Below are 24143 nucleotides of genomic sequence, written 5' to 3'. Positions count from 1 at the left end.
AAGCAGAAACCTTTGTGAAGGACCCTCACCATCCAGGTGAAGTTATCTTCTTGCTCCTCCCATCAGTAAGAAGGCGCAGGTGCTTCAGGACCAACACCAGCAGGCTCAGGGACAATTATTGCCCCACAACCATCAGGCTTTTGAAACATAGGGGACAACTTCATTTGCCCCATCACTGAACTGTTTCCACAATCTAAGGACTCAGTTTCATGGTCTTTTCATCTCATGTTCATGATATTTATTGCTTATTTATTTATTATTATTTCTTTTTCATTTTTCACAATTTGTTGTCTTCTGCATAATGACAGCTTGTCTATCCTTTTGGGTGTAATCCTTCATTGATTCTATTGTGCTTCTTGTATTAACTATGAGTGCCCGCAAGAAAATGAATTTCAGGGTTGTATATGGTGATGTATATGTACTTGGATAATAAATTTATAGTACTTTGAACTTTATCGTTTGACGTGTTGTGTATTCAGAGGAGCTTCTCTTCTGCAGAGAAAGCGGAGGATATAACTTATAACAGTATTAGAACACTTACAACACTTCAGTTATAAATGTATAAAATTGTGAGGGGGCTAGACAGATTTGAGAAGAACTCATTTTCTTTTGCAGAGTACTAGAAATCAAAAATGACTTATAGAGCTGCAGAAATGGCAGTCGAACTGAGCTTGCAAACATCTCAGCAATTACGAGGAGGAGCAAGAAATATATTTTTAAAAAGACCAAGAAAGGATGTGTAGATTAGAGAGGTATATTAAAACACTCTTATTGCAAGCACCAGCAATTTTGGGGATTCCAGTGCTGCAGTATTGCATAAGATAAACACAAGAGATTCTGCAGATGTTGGAAATTCGGAGCAACACACATAAAAAGCTGGACAAACTCATCAGGTCAGGTTGCATCTGTGATGAACTATCTTCGCACAAAATGTTAACTGGTTGATGCTCTCCATATATGCTACCTGACTTGCTGAATTCACCCAACATTTTATGTGGGTTGTATTGTATATGATTTTAACCTTCTTACCCCAGGAAGTATGTACTTACTATAGGAGTGATCTGTTTCCAAGGATGGTAGTTTTTCTATAAGAAAAATGTTGAAATAAAGTCCAACATTTTATAAATAAGGTGGCTCACATTTTTCTAAAGATAGCCAACAGCAAAACATAGGTACGTCAGGCTGCAGTTCATTGATTACAGCTTGGGTTTCAACACCATCAACCCCTCAGTACCAATCAACAAGCTTCAAAACCTGGGCCTCCGTACCTCCCTCTGCAACTGAATCCTCAGCCATGAATACTACCTCATTATTCTTCTTTTGCACTAGTTATTTAGTTATTTATTTACTTGCAACTTGTGATTTTTATGTCTTGCAACTGTACTGCTGCTACAAAAAACAAATGTCAAGATGCACGTCACTCATAATACAGGGATTCAGGTTTTAGCTGGTAGAGCTGTCACCGAACAGTTCCAGTGACCTGTTCCACCCTGACACCTGGCTGCTGTCTGTGTGAAGTTGCACATTCCCTGTGAGCACATGGGCTTCTCCGAGGTGATCTGGCTTCCTTTCACATTCCAAAGCCGTGCAAGTTGGTAGGTAGATTGTCAGCTATAATTGGCCTTTCTGCACAGGTAAGTGGCAAAATCCAAGGGAAGTTCCTGGGAATTTGGCGAGAATAAAATGAGATTAATATAATCGTGTGATTGGATGGCTAATGTAACTGTGCAATTGATTAGTTAAAGGTCTGTTTCTATTTTGTTCGACACATGAGTCTGCTTCATTCCTTCAAGGCTGATTTACTATCCCTTTCAACTCCGTTCTTTGGCTGCCTCACCATAACCTCTGACACCTTCAGCAATAAAGAACCTATCAGCCTTCACTTTTAATATTCCCTCTAATATGATGAACTGAATACTGTGGCTTTGGGCTACTCTGGGCTGCTCCGTGATTTGGATCTAAGGACTCACTTTGGTTTGGAATGCTGTAGTTGTTGTTCCGGGTTTCTTCCCACATTCCAAAGATGTACAAGTTAGAGGGGTTAATTGGTCACATGGGTATAATTGGGCAACATGGGCTAGTTGGCCCAGAAGGGCCTGTTACTGTGCTGCATCTCTTAAACAAAAATTCACAGCTACGCAACTTCTACATTATGCCAACACTCTAATGGTGTCACTGTTAACCAAAATATTTGAGTAAAATAACTTATTCAAATTTGAATTATTCAAACTATTCTAGTCTTTATAAACCAGAGCATTGAGTATAGGAGTTGGGATGTAATGTTGAAATTGTACAAGGCATTGGTAAGACCAAATTTGGAGTATTGCATACAGTTCTGGTCACCAAATTATTGGAAAGATGTCCACAAAATAGAGACAGTACAGAGAAGATTTATGAGAATGTTACCTGGGTTTCAGCACCTCCAAGTTACAGAGAAAGGTTGAACAAGTTGGGTCATTATTCTTTGGAATGTAGAAGGTTGAGGGGGGACTTGATAGAGCTGTTTAAACTTATGAGGGGGATTGATAGAATTGACGTGGATAGGCTTTTTCCATTGAGAGTGGGGGAGATTCAAACGAGAGGACATGAGTTAAGAGTTAAAGGGCAAAAGTTTAGGGGTAACATGAGGGCAAACTTCTTTACTGAGAGAGTAGTAGCTGTGTGGAACGAGCTTCCAGCAGAAGTGGTTGGTGCAAGTTCGATGTTGTTGTTTAAAGTTAAATTGGATAGATATATGGACAGGAAAGGAATGGAGGGTTATGGGCTGAGTGCAGGTCGGTGGGACTAGGTGAGAGTAAGAGTTCGGGACAGACTAGAAGGGCTGAGATGGCCTGTTTCCGTGCTGTAATTGTTATACGGTTAAACTATGAGAACTTATGTTCGCAGTCAATCGTGAATTCAACATTGAGAGTGTTATATAAAAAAGTAACTTACTAAATGCAATGAGGTTGAAATCTTTCCACAATATTACAGAAAGAGATTCCCTTCACCTTACAGATTTTTGACTCAATTACCATTGATAGTTGGAGTATTTATTTATTGAGACTCAGCACGGAACATGCCCTTCCAACACTTTGAGCCACACCGCTCAGCAAACCCTTATTTAACTGTAGCCTAATCATGGGGCAATATTCAAAGACCAATTAACATACCAACTGGTAGATCTTTGGAATGTGGGAAGAAACACATGCGGTCACGGGGAGAGTCTACAAACTCCTTATAGACAGCGGTGGGAATCGAACTCGAGTCACTGGTACTGGGAAGTGTTGTGCTAACCACAACACAACCATACTGTGAATCTATCAAAAGATTCAGAAATGATTATCTTATCATCTATCGAGGAGGATGCTAGGGTCAAAGGCACTGCACAAGCCTGTTTTATCCTGTCTGTGTTTAATGACCAGCATGAACCTTTGCGAGCTATCCACTTTTCATAATTTCTAAGCAATTAAGTTGCCACATCTGTGGCCATATCCTCCAACAGTGGGCTGGATGATTCAGCTAACAGCTCAGGAACAATTACAGAGATGTCCTCCTTGCAGGGTAGAGCACTGCTCAACCACAGTGAGAAGGACTCAGGAGAGAATGTTACCAAAACTAGGTAATTGCCTCCAGCTGTCCCTGTAAAACTACAATAAATTGAACTAATCTCTGAACATTTAAATGCAAGCTGTACTCCAGAAGGTAACAGTTTGTTTTCAACAGCGGGGGAAAGTGTGCGATCTGGAGAGTGACTTACATAGTGGTAGTGACAAGTCTTAGTCAATACTGCTGATGGTCTGCGAGGTTAAACATTGGCTCCAAAACAAAATACTGAAATACACAATTCTCAGAATGTTCCAATTAATTTTTAATCATTGTACCAGAGTTTTCAGTGTATAGATAGTTTACCAAGAACTCAGAAAATTTGTTCCAAGTCAAATGAAGTCCAGATAAGAATAAGTTTTAAAAAACTCATTCCTGGAGTCAATTTTGATAGTGTTCTAGTCAGCATAGTTTCCTTAAGGGAAAGTCTTGCCTGACAAATCTGTTGGAATTCTTTGAGGAGATTACAAGTAGGATACATAAAAGGTGATGTTGTATATTTGGATTTTCAGCAGGCCTTTAAACAAGGTGCCGTACATGAGGCTGCTTACCAAATTAAGAGCCCATGGTATTGCAGGAAAGTTACTGACATGGTTAGAGAATTGGCTGATTGGTAGGAGGCAGCAACTGGGAACAAAAGGATCCTTGTCTGGTTGGCTGCCAGTGACTAATTGTGTTTTGCAGGGTCAGTGTTGGGACTGCTTTTATGCTGCATAACAGTGACTTAGATGATGGAATAGATGGCTATGTTAACAAGTTTGCAGTTAATACAAAGATTGGTGGAGGGGCAGGTAGTGTTGAGGAAACAGGAAGACTGCGGAAGGACTTGGACGGATTAGGAGAATGGCAAATGAAATACAACGTTGGAAAATGTATGGTCATGCACATTGATAATAGAAATAAATGTGCAGACTATTTTCTAAATGGAGAGAAGATCCAAAAATTTAAGATGCACAGGGACCTGCAGGTTGAGTCGGTGGTGAGGAAGGCAAATGCAATGTTAGCATTCATTTCAAGAGGTTTTGAATGCAAGAGTAGGGATGTGATGTTGAGGCTTTATAAGGCATTGCTGAGAACTTACTTTGAGTATTACGAACAGATTTGGGCTCCTCATCTAAGAAAAGATGTGCTGGCATTGGAGAGGGTTCAGAGGTGGCTCACAAGGATGACTCTGAGGAACATTTGATGGCTCTGCGTCTGTACTCCCTGGAATTTAGAAAGTTGAAGGGGGATCTCAATGAAACGTTTTGAATGTTGAAGGCCGAGATAGAATAGATGTGTAAAGGATGTTTCCCATGGTGGGGGAGTATAGGACAAGAGGGCACGGCCTCAGGATAGAGGGGCGCCTTTTCAAAACTGATGCTGAAAAACTTCTTTAAACCAAGGGTGGTGAATTTGTGTGATTTGTTACCAGAGGCAGCTGTGGAGGCCAGGTTGTTGGGTGTATTTAAGCAGAGATTTATAGGTTCTTGATTGGACACAGCATTAAAGGTTATGGGGCGAAGGCTGGGGAAGGGGGTGAGGAGGGGAGAAAAGGATTAGTCATGATTGAATGGTGGAGCAGACTCGATGGGCAAATGGTCTAATTCTGCTCCTATGTTTCATCTTCCTTGCATTTCTGCATCAGTATCAGCAGCAACATTTTTAACCATCCACCTTTAGAGGCTAATTCCTTTAAGATACAGTTTCTTAATCAGTACATAGAGATTCCAACTAGATAGAGTGCGATAGAGTTACAGAAAATTACAGCACAGAAACAGGCCCTTCGGTCCATCTAGTCCATGCTGAAACAATTTAAATTGCCTACTCAAATCAAGCTGCTCTGGCACATAGCCCTCCACACCCTATCATCCATGTACCTATCCAAACTTCTCTTAAATGTTACAATCAAGCTCACACTCACCACTTGCGCTAGCAGCTCATTTCACACTCTTATGACCCTCCGATTGAAGAAGTTTCCCCTCGTGGTCTCCTTAAACTTTTCCCATTTCACCTGTAACCCATGAACTCTAGTTGCATTCCACTAAGTCTCCTATGAGGGAATGAGATAGGGTAGGTGACAGAAGTTTGTGTATGGGAACACTTTGCATCTAGTGATCATAATACCATTATTTTCAAGGTAATTATTGAAAAGTTTTCGTCTGAGTCCTTGGGTTGAGATTCTCAATTGGAGAAAGGCCAATTTTGATGGTATTAGAAAGGATCTAGCAAGGGTAGATTGGGACAGGTTGCTTTCTGGCACTTGGGAAGTGGGAGACTTCCAAAAAAGAAATTTTGAAGAGTAGGTTAGTATGTCCCTATCAAAATAAAAGGAACTTTAAGAGATAGTGAGACCCTAGTTAAGAGAAAAGAGTTGCATAACAGATATAGGCAGGAAGGTTTCAGATGAGTTACTGTTGGAGTACAAGAAATGCAAGAGAACACTTAAGAAGGAAATCAGGAGGGCTAAAGGAAGACATAGGTTGCTCTAGTACAGGAGTTCCCAAACTTTTAATGCCATGGACCAATACTGATAAACAATAATTCCTTGAAGGTAGCACCACTGGTAGAGGTTGTAAAAAATGCTGTTGGTACATTGGCCTTCACCGATCAAAGCACTGATTTCAGGAGTTGGGATGTTATGTTGAAGTTGAATAAGATAAAGGTGAGGCCTTAAGTTATAAGACCATAAGACATTGGAGCAGAATTAGGCCATTCAGCCCATCCAGACTGCTTCGCCATTCCATCATGGCTGATGCCGGATTCCACTCAACCCCATACACCTGCCTTCTCACCATATCCTTTGATGCCATGATTGATCAGGAAACTGTCAAATTCTGCTTTAAATATACGCACGGACTTGGCCTCCACCGCAGTCTGTGGCAGAGCATTCTACAGATTCTCCACACTCTGGCCAAAAAAATTGCTCGCTACCTCTGGTTTAAAAGTTCACCCCTCAATTTTGATGCTGTGCCCTCTAATTCTGGATATCCCCAGCATAGGAAACATCCTCTTCACATCCACCTTATCTCCTCCTTTGAACATTCAGTAGGTTTCACCGAGAACCCCCCGCATTCTTCTAAATACCAGTGAGTACAGGCCCAAAGCTGCGAAGTGCTCCTCATGTTAACCCCTTCACTCCCAGAGTCATGCTCATGAACTTCCTCTGGACTCACATCCTTTCTGAGATATGGGACCCAAAACAGTTGAAAATACTCCAAGTGCAGCCTGACCAGTGTCTTATAAAGGCTCAGTGTTATCTCCTTGATTTTATATTCTACTCTCCTTGAAATAAATGCCAATATTGCATTTGCCTTCTTTACCACAGATTCAATCGGTAAATTAACCTTCTGGGAATCTTGCACAAAGATTCTTATGTCCCTTTGCACCTCTGATGGTTGAATTTTCTCCCGATTCACTGAGCCTTCATGGAGTATTCTGTGCAGTTTTGGTCACCTACCTACAGGAAAATTATCAATAAGATTAAAAAAAGTGCAAGGAAATTTACAAGGACGTTGCCGGGTCTTGAAGACCTGAATTATAGGGATAGATTGAATCGGTTAGGACTTTATACCCTTGAAAGCAGAAGAGATTTTATGAAAGTACACAAAATTGTGAGAGGTTTTGATAGAGTAAATGCAAGAAGGTTTTTTTTTCCACTGAGATGTGGTGAGACTACAACTAGTCAGATTAGATTATGACATGCAGTCCTCTTTTATTGTCATTTAGTAATGCATGCATTAAAAAATGATACAATGTTCCTCAAGTGTGATATCACAGATACACAAGACAGACCAAGACTGAAAAACTGACAAAAAACACATAATTATAATATACAGTTACAACAGTGCAAGCAATACCGTGATTTGATAGAAGAACAGACCATGGGCACGGTAAAAAATGTGTCAAAGTCTCTCGAAAGTCCCAACAGCTCACACAGACGGTAGAAGGAAGAAAACTCTCCCTGCCATGAGCTTCCAGCGCCGCAAACTTGCCAATGCAACATCCTGGAAACACCCGACCACAGTCCGACTCTCAGTCTATCCGAAAACTTCGATCCTCCGACCAGCCCTCCAACACCAAGCACCGAGCACCATCTCTGCCGAGCGCTTTGACCCCAGCTCTGGCCGCCAGCAACAGGCAAAGCCAAGGATTTGGGGCCTTCCTCTCTGGAGATTCTCAATCGGACAGTAGCAGCGGCAGCAAACCGGGCATTTCAGAAGTTTCTCCAGAAGTTCCTCCATGCTTCTCACGTCCATCTCTATCAAATCAGAATTGTGCACAGTCCCTATTTAACAAATACAATATCATTTCACCGGAGAGGCTGCATGCGCTGCGTCGCATCGCCATCTTCTCCTTTCTCGGAAAAGATGTCATGGATTAAGGGTAAAAGGTGAAATGTTTGAGGGGAACATGGGAGGAAACTTCTTCAGTCAAAGGATGGTGAGGGTGTGGAATGATGAGCCAGTGAAAATGGTGGATGGGGGTTCCATTTCAACATTTAACAGAAATTTGGATCGGTACATGCATAAGCGAGGTATGGAGGGCTAAGGTCTTGGTGCAAATTGATGGCATCAGGCAGATTAATAATTTATCATGAACTAGATGGGCCAAAGGACCTGTTATGTGCAACAGTGTTCTATATTCTATGAATTAATTGATTCCAAGTTCCCAGTAATCACTCAAAGATGATGTTTCTGGAGACAAGTTTACAATTTCCTGGAACTGTCTCTGCAGTTCATTATTTCTTAGAAAGTAGCATGAAGTGTGGAAAATGGCATCATAGGACTGATCCTTGTATGTATATGAACAACAGCCCTAGAAGGAAATACTCTCTAACCATGAGCAGATTACAGTCAGTGGTCACTTTATTACACGCACCTGCTCATTATTTATTTAGTTTATTATTTATTGAGCTATAGCGTGGAATAGGCCCTTCTGACTCTTCAAGCCGCACCACCCAGCAACCCCGAATTTAACCCTGGCCTAATCACAGGACAACTTACAATGACCAATTAACCTGCCAACTGGTATGTCTTTGGACTGTGAGTAGAAACCCACATGATCACAGGGGGAACGTACAAACAGGGGTGGGAGATGAACCCGGGTCGCTGGTACTGTGAAGCGTTGTGATAGCCATTATACTGCTGTGTCGCTCCATTAATGCAACTATCTAATTGGAAAATCAAGTGGCAGCAACTCAATCCATAAAAGCATGTGGACATGGTCAAGAGGTGCAGTTGTTGTTCAGACCAAGCATCAGAATGGGGAAGAAATGTTGTCTGATTGGCTTTGACCGTGGAATGTGGTGTCGGTCTAGGTGGTTTGAGTATCTCAGAAACTGCTTATCTACTGGGATTTTTACACACAACGGTCTCTAGAGTTTACAGAGAGTGCTGTGAAAAACTAAAAAAAAAACATTCAATGAGCAGTGTCTCTGTGAGTGAAGATGCCTTGCTATTACATAGAACATAGAATAGTACAGCACAGTACAGGCCCTTCAGCCCACATTGTTTTGCCAACCCTCAAATCCTGCCTCCCATATAACCCCCACCTTAAATTCCTCCATATACCTGTCTAGTAGTCTCTTAAATTTCACTAGTGTATCTGCCTCCACCACTGACTCAGGCAGTGTATTCCACACACCAACCACTCTCTGAGTAACAAACCTTCCTCTAATATCCCCCTTGAACTTCCCACCCCTTACCTTAAAGCCATGTCCCCTTGTATTGTCCTGGGGAAGAGGCGCTGGCTATCCACTCTATCTATTCCTCTTAATAGATAGATATATTCCTCTTAATAGATTGATTCCTCTGACTTCTCTATTGATAGAAGTCAAGGAGAGTGGCCAGACTGGAAGGCGACAGAAACTCAAGTAACCATTCGTTACAATGGTGGTGGGAAGGAGAGCATCTCTAAATGCACAAGAAGTCAAAATTTGAAGTGGATGTGATACAGCAGCAGAAGACCATAAGCATACACTCAGTGGACACTTTATTATGTACAGGAATTACCTCATAAAGTGGCCACTGATTGTATATGGAAATTCAGAGTTGAGAGTGTGAAAGTGTGTGTGGGTAAGCACACTGGGAAAATCAGCATTTCTTATCCAGGGCTCTGCAATGAAAAGGACGAGCAACCTCAAGTTCCTGAGTGTCAACATCTTTAAAGATCTATCCTGAGCCCAAAATATTGTTTCATTTATGAAGAAGGCACACCAGAGAATATGTTTCATTTGGAGTTTGAGGAGATTTGGCATGTCAACAAAGACTCAAGCAAATTTCTATAAATTATGATAAGCTTTATTTGTCTCATGTACATCATAACATAACATGGAGAAGTGAGTCAGTTTATGAAAATCAAGAGAGGCGTTAGACAAGGGTGTGTTTTCTCCCCTGATTTATTTAATGTGTACAGTGAAACAATATTACAAAAAATAAGAGACATCTTAGGAAACAAAGTTGGCGGTGGAAACATCAATAATTTCAGATATGCAGATGACACTGTGTTAATTGCAAGCAAGGAGGAAGAACTACAAAACTTAATTGATATAATTATTGAAGAAAGTACAAAAATGGGTCTATCTATCAATTGCAAAAAGACAGAATGTATGGTGATATCCAAAAAGAAGGAGAATCCTATCTGCAGGCTGAGAATAAATGGGGAAAACATAAAACAAGTAAAGAACTTTTGCTACTTAGGAAGCTGGGTGACATCAGATGGCAGGTGTGACAGACATCAAAAGAAGAATAGGGATGGCAAAAGACACCTTTATGAGAATGAAGAGTATACTGACCAATACTAAACTAGGCATGACAACCCGCCTCAGAGTACTGAAATGTTACATTTATCCAGTTATGTTATATGGCTCAGAATGTTGGACAATATCTAGTAACATGAGGAAATGAATTGTAGCAGCAAAGATGTGGTTTTTGAGGAGGATGCAAAGAATATCATGGACAAAACGAATATCTAACGAGGATGTCATGAACAGAGCAAACACAAAAAAAGAAATAATGGAGAAGATCATGAAAAGGCAACGTAACTTCATTGGACATGTGATTAGGAAAGAGGAGATAGAATGCATGGTAATTATGGGAAAGATTGAAAGGAAGAAAGCAAGAGGAAGGCAAAGACAAATGATGATGGAGACAGCAGCCAGAGAATTGGAAATGAATACCAATGAATTGATTCACTTGACCTGAAACAGGAGTATGTGGGCCATGGCAGTCAAAGCTCAAACTGGGCACGGCACCTGATGATGATGATGATATCATAACATGCAGTGAAATACAACATTTTACATTAAATCAAATCACTGAGGATTCTGCTGGGTTCCCTGCAAGTGTCACAGGAGCTTAAAGACACACATTGCACATTTTAGGAAGTTTCTTTCCCTCTGCCATCAGGTTTCCGAATGTTCTATCAACACTACCTCTCTTGCACAATTTATTTTTGTAACTCATATTGGTTTGTGTTACCTGCCACACAACAGGAAATTTCACCTGCTTTATCAATAATAACCCTGATTCTGATTCTGAATTGAGATAAGGCTAACAGCTGATGAAGTTGATAGGGAAACACTTAAGGGCCAGTTCATGTGATGCCTGTAATAGTAGGTGTATGATGATGAAGATGACTGTTATCACCTTCATTTCTCTGCTCCATGATTAGTGGGAATATAAAAATATAAATGCCATTGTAGTTATCAATCATATCTACAAAATAGTATTTCTAAAATATTCTGGCACTATTTTACTTATCGTTTTATCTATGGAGAGAAATAATTATTATTTCCAGAAAGCCCCGTCTAATCTGATTTGATCTCCCTGTGTATTCTTTACAACTATGATGCAAAGGGTCATTTATTGAATCTCACATACTAGAAATAGCAATAAATCAAAGGGGAATAAATAATAATGATAGTTTTAAATGAAACTACAATAGTTCACACTGAGCTTCTTAACAATTTAATTTGTGATATAATTCAATGCTGCTGGGGTAAAAATGTGCTGATGTAACATAAAGTCAATTCAAGTCAGTGCAATTTATTACCTAGCATCAAAACAGTCTTTTAGTGCCTTAACATGTACTGAGCATATTGTTTGGATGCAAACCAAAAGTAAACCTATCTCTTTCTGCTTTAATTGTGTCTTACCTCTCCATCAATATTATTTACCTATCTATCTATCTGTGTATTATATATACAGTACTGTTCACATACGGTATATCTAACTGGGTGCATAAGCCTTTTGCACAGTACTATAGTAAGTTATGTATTGCACTGTACTATCTCATCAAAAAGTAACAAATTTCATGACAAATGTGAGTAATGAAAACCTGTTTTTGATATTGTTTTCTATTGTGGACTGAGAGTGGGAAGCGAGCAGGATGAGGTGAATCATTGTTGGGGAAAAAGGGAAGGGAGAGGGAGGAAGTGGGAAGCATCAGAGAGGCATTCTGTAATGATCAATAAGATAGATAGATAGACAAGTAGATAGATAGGTACTTCATAGATTCCAAAGGAAATTGCAGTGTCACAGAAGCATTACAAGTGCACAGATATATATATTAGAAGAAAAGTAGAAAGAGTAAAAATAAGTTACCACAAACAGTCCAACAGGAGGTGGTCACCAGTTCCCTGGCTATAGGTTGACTCATTATAGAGCCTAATGGCTGGGGGGAAGAATTACCTCATATAGTGCTCTTTGGAACAGTACAGTTGTCTCACCCTGTTACTAAAAGTGCTCCTCTGTTCAACCAAAGTGGCTTGCAGAGGGTGAGAAACATTGTCCAGAATTGCCAGGATTTTCTGGAGGGTCCTTTGTTCTACCACAGCCTCCAGTGTGTCCAATTTGATCGCACAACAAACTCAGCCATTTCAATTGGCTTATTTAGCCTGTTGGCATCACCCGTGTTGATGCCACTGTGCTCCAACAGACCACTGCACAGAAGATTGTACTGGCAACAGCATACTGGTCGAACATGTGAAGGAGAGGCCTGCACTCTCCAAAGGACCTCAATCTCCTTAGGAAGTAGGGAAGGTTCTGGCCCTTCTTGTACACAGCTGCTGTGCTGGTGTTCCACACAAGCCTGTCTCCAGGTGTACCCGTAGGTACTTATAGGTCCTCACCACATCCACGTCCTCATCATCAATAATAACAGGGAGCAATGCAGGCTGAGACTTCTGAAGGTCCATCACCATCTCCTTTGTCTTACTAATGTTGAGCTGCAGATGATTCAGCTTGCACCGTTTGAAAAAGTCGCCCACCAGGGTCCTGTATTCATCCTTCTGTCATCTCTTTATACGCCCAACTATTGCTGATCCATCAGAGAATTTCTGCAGATGATATGACTCAGTGTTGTATCTGAAGTTTGAGGTATATAGGGTAAACAGGAAGGGAGCCAATATGGTCCCCTGCGGGGCCCCAGTGCTGCTTGTATCCATGTCTGACACACAGCTCTGAAGCCACACCTTCTGCCAGTCAGGTAGTCCATTATGCAGGACACAAAATAATGTGCAGATGCTGGGGTCAAAGCAACACTCACAACACGCTGGAGGAACTCAGCAAGTCGGGCAGCATCCATGGAAAAGGTAAGTCGACGTTTCGGGCCGGAACTCTGCTTCCCACTCCCATTCCGATATGTCCATACATGGCCTCCTCTACTGCCATGATGAGGCTAAACACAGGTTAGAGGAGCAACACCTCATATACCATCTAGGTAGTCTCCAGCCCCTTGGTATGAACACAGAATTCTCCAACTTCCGGTAATTACCTCCCCCTCCCTTCCCCCATCCCTATGTCACTCTACCCCCTCCCCCAGCTGCCTATCACCTCCCTCATGGTTCCGCCTCCTTCTACTACCCATTGTTTTTTCCCCTATTTCTTCTTCACCTTTCCTGCCTATCACCTCTCTTCTTCCCCTCCCCCACCCCTTTATCTTTCTCCTTACTGGTTTTTCACCTGGAACCTACCAGCCTTCTCCTTCCCACCCTCCCCCCACCTTCTTTATAGGGCCTCTGCCCCTTTCGTCTACAGTCCTGACGAAGGGTTCTGGTCCGAAACATTGACTGATCATTTCCACGGATGCTGCCGGACCTGCTGAGTTCCTCCAGTGTGTTGTGAGTGTTCCATTATCCAGGATACAATGGAAATGCCAATCTGCATTGAGCAGGGCTTTTCCCCCAGAAATGAAGGCTGTATGGTATTGAAGGCACCTGCGAAATCAAAAAAACATGATCCTCGCAGTGGGAGTAGGATCTGTTCCGCAGGTAGATGACAGCATCATCGACTGGTAGGCAAACTGCAGGGGATCGAGGGCTGATCTGACCAGGGGTTGGAGGTAAGCCAGGACCAGCCTCTCAAGGCTCTAACAATAAGCCAATGGTTTGGAACCAAATGACCTTGCCTGATGTCTGAGGGCTGAGTGTGTCTGCGCTTGCACCACCCCCTCCACCACTGGCACCCCTTCGTTGCCAACCATCTCACACCCCTCCTGTGGCCCCCACCCTCACCATTCCCAACATCCTTTGCTCCTGCCAGACTTGTAAACCAGTTCTCTGCTCCACCTTGACAACTACAGTACTGTGCAAAAGTCAGGGATATATACTGTGTACGGATATTATTATATTTATATATAATTTATTAAACCTTTTGAATAATTGGAAAAAAAATTACAATTTTGGACAAAATGAAAATCTAATATTTTGAAAGGTACATGGGAAATGAATATTTTAATCTCTAATTAAATAAGGAAATTTTTGCATAATCTAAACCATTCTTGGGCTTTTCACCATTGCTGTATCGATCTCTAGATAATATATTCATTGCTCAACTGAATAATTTTTGCTTGAATAAAATTCTCTGAAGGACAAGAAGCAAAAATGTCCCTGTCTTGTCTAGGATTGTCTGCTCTATGTTCTCCAGATGCTCCCAGCATTGTGGATCAAACCAGACTGAGATGAACTGGAGCTAACAGGACAGATTACCGCAGAGAGGGAAGAGTATCAATCAGGGCAAGGAGAGAGAAGACAGAAAGAAAAAGCGGAAGAAGAAAAAGAAACAGGGAGTGGGAGGTGCAGGAGAGAGGAAGCCAAAGAAAGGGGAGAGATACTGAGAGAGGGAAGGATGGGAGAGCTAGGGAGGAAATAAAGAACAGCAGTTGAAGAAGTCAATGGCTACAGGGTGGAAGGCAAATTGGGTGAGACCCAGCTTGCAGTCCTGGAATCTGAGAATGGGTCCCTAATCTACATTTTGTGTCCAGAAGGGTTGGACCTCTAGTATATTTCTGCTTCCTTCGCTATGTCTTTCCCTTTCTCCTCCTCCCTCCTTTTCTCTCTCCCCCCCCTTCTCTCCCCCTCCCTCCTCTCCCTCTCTCTCCCCCCTCCCTCTCTCCCTCTCTCCCTCCCTCTCTTTGTCCCCTCCTTCACTCTCTCTCCCCTCCCTCTCTCTTTCTCTTCCCTCCCTCCCCCCTCTCTTCCCTTCCCCTCTCTTCCCTCCCTCTCTCCCCCTCCCCCCTCCCTCCCTCTCCCTCCCTCCTCTCCCCCTCCCTCCCTCCTCTCCCCCTCACTCCCCCTCTCTCCCTCCCTCTCCCTCTCTCCCTCTCTTTGTCCCCTCCTTCACTCTCTCTCCCCTCCCTCTCTCTCCCTCCCTCCCTCTCCCTCTCTTTCTCCCCTCCCTTCCTCTTTCTCTTCTCTCCCTCCCCCTCTCTCTCCCCCCCTCCCTCCTGCTTCCCTCCCCTCCCTCCCTCTTCCCTCCCCTCCCTCCCTCTCCCCTCCCTCCCTCTCTACCCTCCCTTCCTCTCTCTCACTCCCCCTCCCTCCCTCTTTCTCTTCCCTCCCTCCTCCTCTCTCATCCCTCCTTCCTCCCTCTCTCTTTCTCTTCCCTCCCCCCTCTCTTCCCTCCCTCTTCCTTCCCTCCTCCCTCTTTCCCTCCCTCCTCCCTCTCTCTCCCTCCCTCCCTCTCCCTCCCTCTCCCTCCCTTCCTCTTTCTCTTCTCTTCCTCCCCCCTCTCTTCTCCTCCCTCCCTCCCTCTCTCTTCCCTCCCGCTCCCTCTCTCTTCCTCCCTCCCCTCTCTCTTCCCTCCCTTTCCCTCCCTCTTCCCTCCCCTCCCTCCCTCTCTCCCCTCCCTTCCTCTTTCTCTCTACCCTCCCTTCCTCTCCCTCACTCCCCCTCCCTCCCTCTTTCTCTTCCCTCCCTCCTCCTCTCTCATCCCTCCCTCCTCCCTCTCTCTTTCTCTTCCCTCCCCCTCTCTCTTCCCTCCCTCTTCCTTCTCCCTCCCTCCCTCCCTCCTCCCTCTCTTCCTCCCCCTCTCTCTTCCCTCCCTCTTCCTTCTCCCTCCCTCCCTCCCTCCTCCCTCTCTCTCCCTCCCTCTCCCTTCCTCTTTGTCCCCTCCTTCAATCTCTCTCCCCCCTCTCTTCCTCTTTCTCTTCTCTCCCTCCCCCTCTCTCTTCCCCGCCCTCCCTCTCTCTTCCCTCCCGCTCCCTTCCTTCCCTCCTCCCTCTCTCTTCCCTCCCTCCCTCCTCCCTCTCTCTACCCTCCCTTCCTCTCTTTCACTCCCTCCCTCCCTCCCGCTCCCTCTCTCTTCCCTCCCTCCCCCTCTCTCTTCCCTCCCCCTCCCTCCCTCTTCCCTCCCCTCCCTCCCCTTCCCTTCCTCTTTCTCTCTACCCTCCCTTCCTCTCTTTCTCTTCCCCTTTCTCTTCCCTCCTCCCTCTCTTTCCCTCCCTCCCCCTCCTTCAATCTCTCTCTCCCCTCCCTTCCTCTCTCTTCTCTCCCTCCCCCTCTCTCTTCCTCCCTCCCTCTCTCTTCTCTTCCCTTCCTCCCCCCTCTCTTCCCCTCTTCCCTCTCTCTTCCCTCCCTCCCTCCCTCCCTCCCACTCCCTCTCTCTTCCCTCCCTCCCCCTCTCTCTTCCCTCCCCCTCCCTCCCTCTTCCCTCCCCTCCCTCTCCCTTCCCTTCCTCTTTCTCTCTACCCTCCCTTCCTCTCTTTCACTCCCCCTCCCTCCCTCTTTCTCTTCCCTCCCTCCTCCTCTCTCATCCCTCCCTCCTCCCTCTCTCTTTCTCTTCCCTCCCCCTCTCTCTTCCCTCCCTCTTCCTTCCCTCCTCCCTCTTTCCCTCCCTCCTCCCTCTCTCTCCCTCCCTCCCTCCTCCCTCTCTCTCCCTCCCTCCCTCCTCCCTCTCTCTCCCTCCCTCCCCCCCTCCCTTCCTCTTTGTCCCCTCCTTCAATCTCTCTCTCCCCTCCCTTCCTCTTTCTCTTCTCTCCCTCCCCCTCTCTCTTCCCCTCCCTCCCTCCCTCTCTCTTCTCTTCCTCCCCCTCTCTCTTCCCTCCCTCCTCCCTCTCTCTTCCCTCCCTCCCTCTTTCTCTCTCTCTCCTCTTCCTCCCTCTCTTCCCCTTTTCTCCCTCTCTCACCCTCTTCCCCTCCTCTTCTCTTTCCCTCTCCCTCTCTCCTTTTCTTCTCATTTCCTCTACATACACTTCTCTCCCCCTCTTACACCCTATCCTCTCCCATCTTCCTAGGTTGCCCTTCATCCATGTTCCCATCACTTTCACTGTTTGATCTGACTCTTTCCTCTTTACTCCACTCCTTCTCCCTGCTGCATCTCATTTCCTACTCTTGCCCACCTTTACACTTTTCCTGGCTCCCTAATTGCACTACCCTTGATCTCCCTTCATCTCCCCAACCTTCATCCCACCATCTTTCCACACCCCACACCTCCTGTCATCTCTCTTCCTCTCCTTCCAAACTTCATGGTCTTCTCCTTCCCCATTTCTTCTCATCCGTCACTCTTTCAGGGGCACCTAGCACTCATTGGATCAGACAGCAGTAGCCCAGACGGAGTAGTAGAGTAGAATGAGTTGTCTGCAGCCTGTCGAGCCATGGATGCAGTGAAGGCAGAGGATTTTTGACACTGAGAGAGCTAAGGTAGCGAGGGGGTGAAACTTCCTGATATGAGGATAAGGGGCTGACAGTGGGGCAGGAGAGGGAGGTGGGGGGACAGTGCTCCTAATAGCTGGGAGTGGTGCTTTGGATGCCAAGGGTCCCATTGGTGACCGCAGTAGAATGGCAAGGGTTGTGAGAGATTTTTTCCCAATCTCTGTGGCAACTGATTTCTGTTAACATTTGATTAGCAATGCTTTAATTTCCTAATGCATTAATTATGTGTTACTGCTGATGACAGCCGTGGTATTTGTGTTTAAATTGAATGATCATGCTGTTATATACTGCTGAAAACTAAAAGAAAATGTAAAACACATGGGATCATTCAGCAGAAGAAAACAACTGAGCTGGCTAGTATTGCATCCAGAATTGTCGAGACACACTCGGAAACATTGTGCCAGTTGTCTCTCATCTGAATTCAAAGCCATCATAATTAAAACAAGTTTTTTTCTCCAAGATTATTTGCCACTTCCCACAACCACAGGGCAATAGTTAACTTCATTTTGAATCAAATCACTGCTGTTTGATATAGCCCATCCTCCCAATGGTGCTGGTCAAAGGGGCTGAAGATTATCTGGAGCTGCTGGGTTTCACTTTGACTGTTCATTTCCAGTGGGATTGTTTTCTGGTATCTCCAGATAGTCAGGAGGAGTTAACTGCTCTTTGGTCTCTTGGTGTAGCTGCACAATAATGAGAAGAGGCCCAAAGGTCAAACCTGTGATTGGTGAGTCTGAGTTGAAGGTCCAGTGCCTGTGATTCTGACAATCAGGGGACAAGGACTGAAGGCCCCGGAGGCGGCCTGTCCTGGGGTTAGAGAGTTATCTTTGTGTTTGAGTGTATGGGGCTGTGGGGTACGAAGGATGGGAATGGGACTCGTTTTGCTGTTTTGTTCTTGTTGTTAGAGCTCTAGTTGTGGTTGTTCTTGTTTGTGGTTGTTACAGAACACTAGAAAACTACAGCACAGAATCAAGCCATTTGGCCCATCTAATCTGTGCCTAGCCATTTAAAGTGCCTATTCCCATCAATGTGCTGTATAAATAGTTGTTGTAGTTGTAGCTGTTGTAGTTGTAACTGTGGTAGCTGTAGGTGTTTGAGTTGTTATAGTTGTAGATAATGTTGTAGATGGTTTAGTTGATGTTGTTGTTGAAGTTGCAGATGTATTGTAGTTGCAGTTGTTTGTGTTGTTTTACACAATGTTGTGAGCTTGGCATCAAAATATGCATGGCAACACTAGCAGGCTCCATGCAGCACCTCCTTGGGTGCACGAGTTGTTAATGCACAGGACAATTTTCACTCCATGTTTGGATGGATGTATGGCAAATAAATCTGAATCTGTGCTTCAAGACAGATGTGGAATTGCTTTGTAAAATTTGGCAAAATTCATTTCATTGTTCCAGAGAGCACATCATATTTCCTGGAAGGTCATTTTTTTTTTTTTATCAAACTCCTTCCAGAAACTTGAAGAAGAATCCAGTGAGAATCTATTGCTTAAGAATGTATTATTTAGCTTGAGATCTGTATACATTAAAACTGTGAGATTCTGTCACTTCCTAATCCTTTCCCAGTTGTGTTTGTGTTTTAAAGAATAGATATTGAACTTGTTTGATTCTGATTGTTTTTTGAGCCCCACAAGGCCATAATATATAGGAACAGGTATTGGCAATTGGGCCCATCAAGTCTTCTCTGCCTTTAAATCATGGCTGGTTTGTTATCCCTCTCAATCCTATTCTTTCTTCCTGTAACCTTTGATGCTTGTACTAATCAAGAACCTATCAAACTTGGCTTTAAATATACCAACTGACTTGGCCTCTACTGCAGTCTGTGACAATGAATTCCACAGATTCACCACCCTCTGGCTAAAGAAATTCATCCTCATCACTGTTATAAAGAGATGTCTTTCTATTCTGAGGCTGTGCCCTCTGGTCCTAGTTTCTGCCCTAATTTTTTTTGTGTGTGTAGTTTTGTGTTTACTTGCTATCTTATATGAGCTCTATGTGCCTTGTGCTGTGCATGACTGTTGGTATTGTGTTTTGCACCTTGGCCCCAGAATAACACTTTCATTTGGCTATATTCATGTATGATTGAATGATAATTGAACTTGAACCTGAAGCATCCTCTCCATGTTTGATAGGTTTCAATGTGACACCCCCTCATTCTTCTAAACTTCAGCGAGTATACTCCCAGAGCCAAACACTCCTCATACTTTAATCTTGTCATTCCTTGAATCATTCTCATGAACCTATTCCAGACCCACTCGACTGCAGCCTGTAATCATAGAAACATAGAAAATAGGTGCAGGAGTAGGCCATTCAGCCCTTCGAGCCTGAACCGCCATTCAGTATGATCATGGCTGATCATCCAACTCAGAACCCTGTACTAGTCTTCCCTCCATACCCCCTGCTCCCTTTAGCCACAAGGGCCATATCTAACTCCCTCTTAAATATAGCCAATGAACTGGCCTCAACTGTTTCCTGTGGCAGAGAATTCCACAGATTCACCACTCTCTGTGTGAAGAAGTTTTTCCTAATCTCGGTCCTAAAAGGCTTCCCCTTTATCCTCAAACTGTGACCCCTCGTTCTGGACTTCCCCAACATCGGGAACAATCTTCCTGCATCTAGCCTGTCCAATCACTTTAGGATTTTATACACTTCAATAAAACCCCCCTCAATCTTCCAAATTCCAACGAGTATAAGCCTAGTCGATCCAGTCTTTCTTCATATGAAAGTCCTGCAATCCCAGGAATCAATCTGGTGAACCTTCTTTGTACTTGCTCTATGGCAAGGATGTCTTTCCTCAGATTAGGGGACCAAAACTCCACACAATGAATGACACAGCACTAAGTTGAACTGAACTGAACTACACTGAACATTCCTAGACTATTTCAAGGACTCTATAGTTTCACATTTAATATTCTGTGTGTTATTCACTCATTTTTGCTGTTTGAGTGATTTGTTCTCCTTTTTGCACATTGTGTGTTTGATGTTTCCTTCGAATGCGTTCCATGGTGTTTCCCTGTTTCATGGCTGCCCGCGGGAAGGTGAATCTCAGGGCTGTTTACTACATACATTGATAATAAATGTTCTTTGATAAGGTTCCTAGCATAGCTTACACCACAAAATTATTTACTCCAAATTCACTTTAACCAACGCCTTGTAAGCCTTAACATAGCATCCTTGCTTTTATATTCTAGACCTTTGAAAATGAATGCTAAATTGTTTTTGCCCTCCTTGCAACTGGCTTAACCTGCAAGTTAACTTTTAGGCAATATAATTGAAAAGACTTCTATTTCATCAGTAATGATCTTCTTTCCTGCTGCAATCTTGTTGCTTCTGGAAACCTCAATAGATCATGTTTGAATCAGAATCTGATGTATTATCACTGACAGAGGCCTCAAACCCCATTCTTGCCAATTCCTGTACCTGGGGGATCACCATCATTGGTGCCTCCTGCCCACATGGAATTCCAATCCCGGAACACGCCAACGACTTGCTGACCTGTGGGCTACCAGCTCTGGTCCTTCCTGGTCCACTGGTCCTTCACCCCCAAATCCATGTCACTGGCCTTTGAACACAGAGTGGAGGCCGAGACTCCAGCCTGACCTCTAATTCCACCTCATCACTGTCTATAAACACTAAACTGACTCCTCACTTGAATTGAAAAACTACTAGTTTGAGCCACAACCTTGATGTAAAAGAAAACTGAAAAAAGAGCAAGATACTGTTGTTGTATTATGATGTTTTTGATCCAAGGTTCTTCAGAAGTCATGACTGAGGCATAAGACTGGTTGCTCATGGTTGTTTATTAAGCACTAAGAGTACAAAGGAACTGGGGAAGGAGAGTAGCAAGAGCAGAGACTCGTAGCGATGGCAAGAAAGAACGAAGTAAAGAAATAGAGCCAATGTGTTCTGCTTTTCTTATAACATAGATAATAGATATTCTATTCAAAGTTTGTAGATAAGAATTAACCAATCAAATAGCCCCCGTAACCACTAGAAACACACTGAACAATTGCACATACATTAGTAATTATATAAAATACAATCATAAGAAAGTTAAACTTTTATACTTTATACTTTATTGTGTGACAAAAGACCAAGTTATCAGAAGATTGATGCCGATAAGAGAGAGACAATGGGAAACATTCAAAATGCTAACAAGAGAGAGAGGAGAGAGATTAACGAAAAGAGACACAGTTCCGAGTATTGTCAGACTGGTTGCTTTGAACCTGAACTGTTTGAAGTTTGATGGACAGTTTTCTAAATCAGTATATAGAGGGACCAACTAGAGGGGATGCAATATTGGATCTCCTGTTAGGTGACGAATTAGGGCAAGTGACAGAAGTCTGTGTAGGGGAGCACTTTGGTTCCAGTGATCATAACACCATTAGTTTCAATTTGATCATGGACAAGGATAGATCTGGTCCTAGGGTTGAGGTTCTGAACTGGAAGAAGGCCAAACTTGAAGAAATGAGAAAGGATCTAAACGTGGATTGGGACAGGTTGTTCTCTGGCAAAGATGTGATTGGTAGCTGGGAAGCCTTCAAAGGGGAAATTTTGAGAGTGCAGAGTTTGTATGTTCCTGTCAGGATTAAAGGCAAATTGAATAGGAATAAGGAACCTTGGTTCTCAAGGGATATTGCAACTCTGATAAAGAAGAAGAGGGAGTTGTATTAAATGTATAGGAAACAGGGTAAATCAGGTGCTTGAGGAGTATAAGAAGTGCAAGAAAATACTTAAGAAAGAAACCAGGAGGGCAAAAAAAAGACATGAGGTTGCCTTGGCAGTCAAAGTGAAGGATAATCCAAAGAGCTTTTACAAGTATATTAAGAGCAAAAGGATTGTAAGGGATAAGATTGGTCCTCTTGAAGATTAGAGTGGTCGGCTTTGTGCGGAACCAAAGGAAATGGGGGAGATCTTAAATAGGTTTTTTGCGTCTGTATTTACTAAGGAAGCTGGCATGAAAGCTATAGAATTGAGGGAATCAAGTAGTGAGATCATGGAAACTGTACAGATTGAAAAGGAGGAGGTGCTTGCTGTCTTGAGGAAAATTAAAGTGGATAAATCCCCGGGACCTGACAGAGTGTTCCCTCGGACCTTGAAGGAGACTAGTGTTGAAATTGTGGGGGCCCTGGCAGAAATATTTAAAATGTCGCTGTCTACGGGCGAAGTGCCGGAGGATTGGAGAGTGGCTCATGTTGTTCCGTTGTTTAAAAAAGGATCGAAAAGTAATCCGGGAAATTATAGGCCGGTGAGTTTAACGTCAGTAGTAGGTAAGTTATTGGAGGGAGTACTAAGAGACAGAATCTACAAGTATTTGGATAGACAGGGGCTTATTAAGGAGAGTCAACATGGCTTTGTGCGTGGTAGGTCATGTTTGACCAATCTGTTGGAGTCTTTCGCGAAGGTTACCAGGAAGGTGGATGAAGGGAAGACAGTGGATATTGTCTACATGGACTTCAGTAAGGCCTTTGACAAGGTCCCGCATGGGAGGTTAGTTAGGAAAATTCAGTCGCTAGGTATACACGGAGAGGTGGTAAATTGGATTAGACATTGGCTCGATGGAAGAAGCCAAAGAGTGGTGGTAGAGAATTGCTTCTCTGAGTGGAGGCCTGTGACTAGTGGTGTGCCACAGGGATCAGTGCTGGGTCCATTGTTATTTGTCATCTATATCAATGATCTGGGATGATAATGTGGTAAATTGGATCAGCAAGTTTGCTGATGATACAAAGATTGGAGGTGTAGTAGACAGTGAGGAAGGTTTTCAGATCCTGTAGAGGGACTTGGACCAGCTGGAAAAATGGGCTGAAAAATGGCAGATGGAGTTTAATACTGACAAGTATGAGGTATTGCACGTTGGAAGGACAAACCAACGTAGAGCATACAGGGTTAATGGCAAGGCACTGAGGAGTGCAGTGGAACAGAGGGATCTGGGAATACAGATACAAAATTCCCTAAAAGTGTCGTCACAGGTAGATAGGGTCGTAAAGAGAGCTTTTGGTACATTGGCCTTTATTAATCAAAGTATTGAGTATAAGAGCTGGAATGTTATGATGAGGTTGTATAAGGCATTGGTGAGGCCGAATCTGGAGTATTGTGTTCAGTTTTGGTCACCAAATTACAGGAAGGATATAAATAAGGTTGAAAGAGTGCAGAGAAGGTTTACAAGGATGTTGCCGGGACTTGAGAAACTCAGTTACAGAGAAAGGTTGAATAGGTTAGGACTTTATTCCCTGGAGCGTAGAAGAATGAGGGGAGATTTGATAGAGGTATATAAAATTATGATGGGTATAGATAGAGTGAATGCAAGCAGGCTTTTTCCACTGAAGCAAGGGGAGAAAAAAAAACCAGAGGACATGGGTTAAGGGTGAGGGGGGAAAAGTTTAAAGGGAACATTAGTGGGGGCTTCTTCACACAGAGAGTGGTGGGAGTATGGAATGAGCTGCCAGACGAGGTGGTAAATGCAGGTTCTTTTTTAACATTTAAGAATAAATTGGACAGATACATGGATGGGAGGTGTATGGAGGGATATGGTCCGTGCGCAGGTCAGTGGGACTAGGCAGAAAATGGTTCGGCACAGCCAAGAAGGGCCAAAGGGCCTGTTTCTGTGCTGTAGTTTCTATGGATCTAATAAATAATATTAGAAT

The sequence above is a fragment of the Mobula birostris genome, chromosome 1 (genome assembly GCF_030028105.1).
Source record: "Mobula birostris isolate sMobBir1 chromosome 1, sMobBir1.hap1, whole genome shotgun sequence".
Lineage (NCBI taxonomy): Eukaryota > Metazoa > Chordata > Chondrichthyes > Myliobatiformes > Myliobatidae > Mobula > Mobula birostris.
This window is presented reverse-complemented; position numbering follows the sequence as displayed.